The following is a 7,500-nucleotide window of genomic DNA, read 5'->3' as shown; positions in this document are numbered from 1 at the left end:
CGGGGTGGTGGTGGTGGCCGCCACCCAGTTGGAGGAGGCTAGACACAATGAGCAATTACTACCATAAATGAGTGTAGCAGTGGTTGAGGCAAACACCTGAAATGAACTGGGTCACCAACCATGTGATCCGGAAAGGAATGGGTTGGCAAATGGGATAGGGAGGATAAGTAATGGAAGGAATGACTGCAGGCCCTGGCAGTCACTGATGACAACGATGGTGATGGCAATGAAGAAATCAGTGAAGATAGTGAGCGTGTGTGTATGAGCGTTGGCGCTGGATGGCAGACAGACAATATATGCCCCTTCCCTTGGGACAACTTCGAGTCTGTCCCCAGATGGGACACAGGCGAGCGAGTGTGCTGTCCAGGCCCCACAAGTAGAAACTAATACCAGCCTGAGGGGTGGACAGGCGTTGCTGGAGAGGCTGGCAGGTAGGTTGGCAGGCAGGCAGGTAGACAGGTAGGTGTGTGTAGGGGGAGAGGGGAGCAATTCCAAGCCCTCTCACAATGTGGTGGGCTGTTGTACCTGCATCACTAATGAGTTGATACTGATCACGCTGCTTTTCTGGGATTCAATCTCTGAATTATAATTCACTTTTAGTTGTACAAGCACAATGCATGATCACTCAATTTATCCATGTTGTGACAAGAGTATACTTTCTCATTTACGTTCCACCAGGATTCACCAGGTCATAATTTCATGTCACTGATTAGTTCTTTCTATGTACTTTCAACTTTTATTACAAATCACAGAAAAAAACTCTTCTTTAGATTTCTATAAAACTGCAGGAGTATCGTGAACCTATAATTTTTGTACAACAGTTTACGTATCGAGGCTTTCATAGGAAAAAAAAAGTAATATGACATTACACAAAGTCCCCTTCTCTTCGGTGGTCATTCTTATTGAGAGGGAAAGTGCTGACACCAGTCTCAAAGTGTGTTGACACATTGGATGCTCTATCCTTTACAGCACAAATTATTTCAACTCAACACTTCAGACTCCTTGCGATTGAAGGTCTGTATCCATAAGGAACATAACCATTTATCTATTTATGAGGAGAAATCTAAATTGAATTTTCAATATCTATATCAATAGAGTTCCTGTGGTCAATGTCAACTTGTTCATCATCTGCTTCCATATGTTAAAAATGTTGGATTGTTTTCAAATTATTGGTGATGTCTACTCCAGTTTATGGTACCGATGTGTACACTGTCTTTACCCAAACTTACTTCTACTCTTCTTCTTTGTATTTGTTACCCACTTCCACCTTCCTGTTCGGTTCTTTCTCAAGTTACACTCCACTTGATTTGCACTCCTAATCTATATCTGTGTTTCATCTTTATACTAGCTATCACCTCAATCTGGATGAGTAGAGGCTGCTGCATCCACAATCTCAGAACTGATAACATCCATACCACCTTTTTTGACACGCTTTTATAATCTTTGACTTTTATTCAACCTGTATGTAAAGGAATACTGTTTAAGCAGGGTGTCTGTCCTTTTCCTTGGAACAACATATAAATTACCTACACCTTAATTAAATCCCCTGACATTGTTAAGTGGTCCAACTGATGTCTCCTCTTCCCCTCTCACTCCTGTTCCACCATCACAGACAAAGACAGATGGAACTTTTACTTATATTCTATCCCATTAATCACAACCTTGGTTGCTGCTGCCTTTCCAGTAAGTACTAGGATATGATGAAAGAATGAGGCAACTTTTTTTTTTTTCAATTATAAAGTTTCTGCTACTACAGCATAAAACATTTGTCTCCCAGTGCCAATCACACTTAACTTTTGCACTCGTATTGTAACAGTATCGAATTACTAAAACCCTGTGCACTATTTCTCCATCTCCTGCTGAGGTCAACACAAGACAACAGGATAATATGGAGCACAAAATTTGGCTGAAAAGACAGTACTTCTCTTACAATGTTGGAACCATTTTCAGTCCAAGTAAACACTGCAAATTTGTTGTCAAGATTACTCTCACTTCAGGGTCCAACTCATCAACAAGAACACAAGGTGGCTATTTCTTTGGCCTTATATTATGAGCTACCCAAACAATTTATAAATTAGTTACCTTAACATATATAAATCAACATATTTTCTTTGGTTCTCCTGAGACTGGTAAACAATTTTCTTCATAAACCTTATTTCTTAAAGCAGACACCTTGAGACTAGCTTTCCCTTAGGTCTCTGGGGATTCTAGTGATCAAAATCCCTTCCTTTGGCCTTGGTAAATATCTGCAGATCAGTACCATTCACAAGGTCCTAAAGCTGGAATCTAGGTAGAGTTTCTTTATAAACCTCCTAAGGGCAAGGCAGAGGCACGATAACATGATAATGCCATCTGGACATCTACTTCTCCATGTCCGTGTTATAGGTACTAGAGTAGTTCCCTGGGGCAAGCCTGCCAGCCAACGTCCCGCCACGTGTCATACAAGGATGGCTGGGTGAAACGTGCCAACCGGAGAACCTGGAAGACGAATAGCGAGAGCGATGAGGGCCGCCTCGATCTAAGAGGGCACCTGCAATACAGGCGACTGCAGCGTACCTCGAGGAACGTCCCGTTCACCTTAATATACCTTTCGCTGGCTACCTTTTTCAGCTAAGGATCACCGCTTGACGTGATCCTATCCGCGGTCAAGCGTTACACTAAACGCTACTCCTAAAGCTTGTGTGTTGCTACTGGTTGGAGTGGTGAAACACGCCAGGTTCGAGAAAACTTTGCTGGGGGTGAACTTCTCGGTTTAATTCCTTGTGGCCTACAGATCACTCAACTTGGAGAATGTAAACGCCGACTACGACGACGATGACGGCGGCGGCAACAGTGATGAAGAGGCTGGCGCGGGGCCGCGAGTGTAGGGCAGTCAAGTGCCCTACCAAGTGGGCTCTCTGAGGGCACGCGGTGGTCGAGGCCCAGCAAGGAAGCTGCAGCAGCGGCGGCGGCGGCGTAAGAGGACCGGAGTATGTAGCAGCATTTGGTCCGAGGGGCTCGTCTTGGGGGCGCCCGGTCACTACTTCTGCAGAAGTCCCGTCCCCTCATTACCCCTCATGGCGCTGCTGCAAGAAAGAGAGAACAGATTAGTGTTTACATAAAAAAACGGATACTTTACTGTAACAACGGTTATTTTTTTACTCTACCATGAGTATTGCGCTATTTTTCCATCACAAACTGCGGGTGAAAGACAGTTCGCACGCACATGCATGGGTAACTTCGTTGAATGCACCGATAGTAGAGTTAGCGCAGACCGTTTAGCAAATTTTTCGAGTATGCATAACGGTCAGCGTTTTCGGGACCCATGTGATATCTCGTTTAAAAAAACCCGTGCGGGAGAATGTGTCTAACTGGCAACCTTCAGCCATCCATCCATGCAATAGCCACGTGAGACAAAACCGGTCAGTGTGTGACTGTCCTTCAGTGGATTTTTTTCTTTTTCGCGTTGTCACCGAGTTTCTTCGATTTTCCTCACGGTGTTCACTGACTTTTGGGGTGTGCCCTGCCTCTTGTGTGATGCCTGGAAATCGCACAGCGCGTGATAACATTGTGAAAGTGATTGAACTACATAAAGTTGGAAAGAATGAACGAGAAATAGCCAAGACAACAGGTGTGACTGAGTGTACTGTGTCCCGACTCCTAACAAAATGGCGCGCGGGTGGAGGGGTTGGACCTTAACCCTTCTACAACTGCAAAGGAGTTGAAGGAAGAGAACCCTAAGCTTCTCGGTGACGTCTCCAACAGGACAATTCAGGAAAATATTCAGAAACGGTTAAATTACTCGAAAGTGAAAGCACGTGTAAAGCCACCTCGTCACTGCGAAACAAAGGCACGCAGTGTTCAATTTGCCAAGGATCATAAAGACTGGGACCTTGTTCAGTGGCGTAAGGTCCTTTGGACCGACGAAGCGACCTTTTGTATAAGTGAGAGCAAGGGAACGAAGGTGTGGAAGTCTCCTACCGCGTCAGCGTGTGACCCACGCTTGACGGTGACGAGCGTTAAGCACCCGCCCTATCTTATGGTGTGGGGCGCCCTTGGCTATGGTGGTTTGGGGAACCTTGTAATACTCCCTAAGGGCCAGACTGTCAACTCTGAGCGCTATATTAACCTTCTGCAGGAGAATTTAGGGGAGTGTTTCGCGAAAACCGGGTGCGAGATCCTTCAGCAGGACGGCGCCCCTTGCCACACCTCAAGGGCGGCCAAAAAGTGGCTCAGTGATAGTGAGGTCAACTACATAGAAGACTGGCCTGGTCAGTCACCCGATATTTACCCCATAGAAAACTTATGGGACATAATAAAGGCATGCCTTCGTCCAGTGGACACGTTTACAATTCCCAAGCTTGAGATAGCCATCCGGAAAGTAGGAGAAGAAATTCCTACTTCCCACAGTCAGAATTTGGCCGATTCTGTCCCCAAGAGACTCTAGCAAGTCATCAACCCCAAGGGCTTTCCCATCGGGAAGTAGCATTAACGGCGTAAGTATTTAATTATTTTTGTTATTTCTTAAACAACTTGATCGAAAACTTTCGCTCATAATTCCCAAGTATGCAATATGATCCGTGCTGACTGTACTTTCGATGCCAGGGGAAGACCGATTTCTGACTCCCATTCTCTTGGGAACTGCAAGCGCTATTTTCTACATTTCAAGTATATAACCGCCACTCATCGATCTCTACTCTCATCTACGTAATTTTCACCAATTTGTTTTAGGATGAATACTTAGTGTATACAACTACTTCCTTGTCTAAAATCACCTTACTCTTTTTTTTTTTTTTTTTGAGCTCCCTTATCCGATTTATTAATATCATGTGTATATTTTTCCTGGTATATTAACAAATAAATGCACCTTCAGAGTTATTATACCCCTTTCTGTCACCATTATCTTTGTAAAATGGTACATTTACCTTCTCATCTTCTGGGGATTTCTCCTAACTTTAGCAATTTATTCTCAGCACATTTCGCATAACTCTTTTTCAACATCTCGTATATTACTCCGGCTATCCATGATACTTTTCCCATTTTCAACATTTTCATTGTTTTAAATTCCCTATCCGAGAGTTGACACCTTGACTTGGTAGATAGGCTTGAGAATCTTAATGATTACAAAAGCTATGTCGATAGAGAGGAAATCTCTGCAGGGTCACCCATATCGAACCGGTTTTGTAAGAAAGATCAGGCAAAGAGCAGCTCAAACAGTCGCAGGACCCACTGCTAATTGGCACGTCCCTGATGGCGAACAGGGAAATTTCTCATAGATATATGGGGTACAGTTATAATGACGGCGTGGACCATTGGGCACCCTATAGATATGTAAGGTTTCACCTAATATAATAAGGTGACACCAGAGAAATACCTTACCAGAAACCAGTTGGCAGGGTGGCGAATATGAATACACCACCGGAAAGGTTATAGTAGTGGAAACAAAACTAACAAAGAAAACAAGATGGACAAGTACGGGTCACGGTATGGGTTGTCCAAGACAACCAGCGAAACAAGCCCACAAGATATCCGACGAGCCAAAATCCCGTGACAACGAGACAGAATCCCCGGAGCATATGTATATAAGACGAAGATGTATGTCTGCCATTCTCTCTGAGGAAAGCATACAGCCGAAACGTAACAGAATAAAGTACCTCTGCCATCATTATGAGCTTTCCTGCGTCAAATACACTCATATATATGTATGTATATGTATATATATATATATATATATATATATATATATATATATATATATATATATATATATATTGCAGAAACCACCGGGAAATTAAAAAAAAAAAACAGATACCGAACGTTTTCGTCTATTTAGACATTTTCAAAGGTACAAAAAACGCAATACAGAAAGAAACAATAAATACATAAGAAGACAAGGATACTCCGAGAGGTCCCATGTTACATTTTATCACACACAATTTTGTCAATAATAAAATTGTCCAATTTAAATAAACCCAAACTCAAGTTCATGTTATTTCCAAAATTTCTTTTTATAAAACAAGATTCAATAATATTTCTTTCTATAATATTATTACAAGAAGTAATTATTTTAGAATTTCCCCAGTCAATATTATGACAATAATCCCTTTGGTGGACAAATAATCCACTGGACTGCCCCGTTCTAATACTATATATATGTTGGCCTATTCTTTTTTCTAAGCCTTTGCCTGTTTGGCCTATATAAATAAAATCACAGTTTTTACATGGTATATTATAAATACATCCTTCTTTACTTCTTGGAGAATTTTTAATTAACAGACTCTTAATGTTATTATTATTTTTGAATACTATCTGGATACCAAATTTTTAAAAAATGCTAGGAAGATGGATTAAATTTTCGTGGTACGGAATTGTTAACATATTTTTATAATTAAATGGTTTCACCTGCGAAGTATTAAGAAAAAATTTCCTAGCTTTGATAAAACAAAAAACAAAAATCAAAGCTAGGAAATGTTTTCTTAATACTTCGCAGGTCAAACCATTTAATTATAAAAATATGTTAATTCCGTACCACGAAAATTTAATCCATCTTCCTAGCATTTTTTAAAAATTTGGTATCCAGATAGTATTCAAAAATAATAATAACATTAAGAGTCTGTTAATTAAAAATTCTCCAAGAAGTAAAGAAGGATGTATTTATAATATACCATGTAAAAACTGTGATTTTATTTATATAGGCCTAACAGGTAAAGGCTTAGAAAAAAGAATAGGCCAACATAAATATAGTATTAGAACGGGGCAAGTGTCCAGTGGATTATTTGTCCACCAAAGGGATTATGGTCATAATATTGACTGAGGAAATTCTAAAATAATTACTTCTTGTAATAATATTATAGAAAGAAATATTATTGAATCTTGTTTTATAAAAAGAAATTTTGGAAATAACATGAACTTGAGTTTGGGTTTATTTAAATTGGACAATTTTATTATTGACAAAATTGTGTGTGATAAAATGTAACATGGGACCTCTCCGAGTATCCTTGTCTTCTTATGTATTTATTGTTTCTTTCTGTATTGCGTTTTTGTACCTTTGAAAATGTCTAAATAGACGAAAACGTTCGGTATCTGTTTTTTAAAATTCCCGGTGGTTTCTGCAAAAATAGTTTATCACGTGTGTTTTGTGATTTCTTTGCATATATATATATATTAACAACCACAATGCACTTTAATTCTAAGCCATCAAAGGCCAGCATGCTGAAACTGAAATGTGGTACTTCCCAGGGCTCGAACCCGGCATCCTCATGACAAGTGCGACAGTGACTTTCCAACTAGGCTATCAAGATATATCTGCGGGAAGTGCTATTCTATTACGACCATATAAGGATACTTACTCCAGAGTAGCACGACAGTGGTGCGAGATTGTCCACAAGGATAGAAGCGTTAGTATACTACATTCCATAACGGCAACAACTCCTACGGGGAATGGAGGGCCTGAACTAAGGTCTTTACAGTAATGGTAATATAGTTTTAGTTGGCGCGCGCACAATTGAACAGAAGCGCGCG

General features: G+C 40.8%; 1 protein-coding gene across 9 annotated transcripts in view; it reads right to left on the bottom strand.

Annotated features, from left to right (window-relative positions):
* The window catches only part of LOC143033486 (protein FAM135A), a 1,114,982-nt gene that overhangs the window by 984,688 nt on the left and 122,794 nt on the right, over positions 1-7,500 (bottom strand). For 7 of the 9 annotated variants that reach the window (XR_012967181.1, XM_076198980.1, XM_076198982.1 and 4 more), the window contains exon 2: positions 1-3,065. This exon is cut by the window's left edge and continues 572 nt beyond it. The gene's annotated coding sequence lies outside the window, so the exon portion shown is untranslated. The remainder of the gene's footprint in view (positions 3,066-7,500) is intronic. The other 2 variants (XM_076198978.1, XM_076198979.1) reach the window with 2 other exon arrangements.

The sequence above is a fragment of the Oratosquilla oratoria genome, chromosome 15 (genome assembly GCF_046742065.1).
Source record: "Oratosquilla oratoria isolate Oo_2021 chromosome 15, ASM4674206v1, whole genome shotgun sequence".
Classification (NCBI taxonomy): Eukaryota; Metazoa; Arthropoda; class Malacostraca; order Stomatopoda; family Squillidae; genus Oratosquilla; species Oratosquilla oratoria.
The sequence above is the reverse complement of the archived record's forward strand: the minus strand, read 5'-3'. Positions and strand labels throughout refer to the sequence as shown.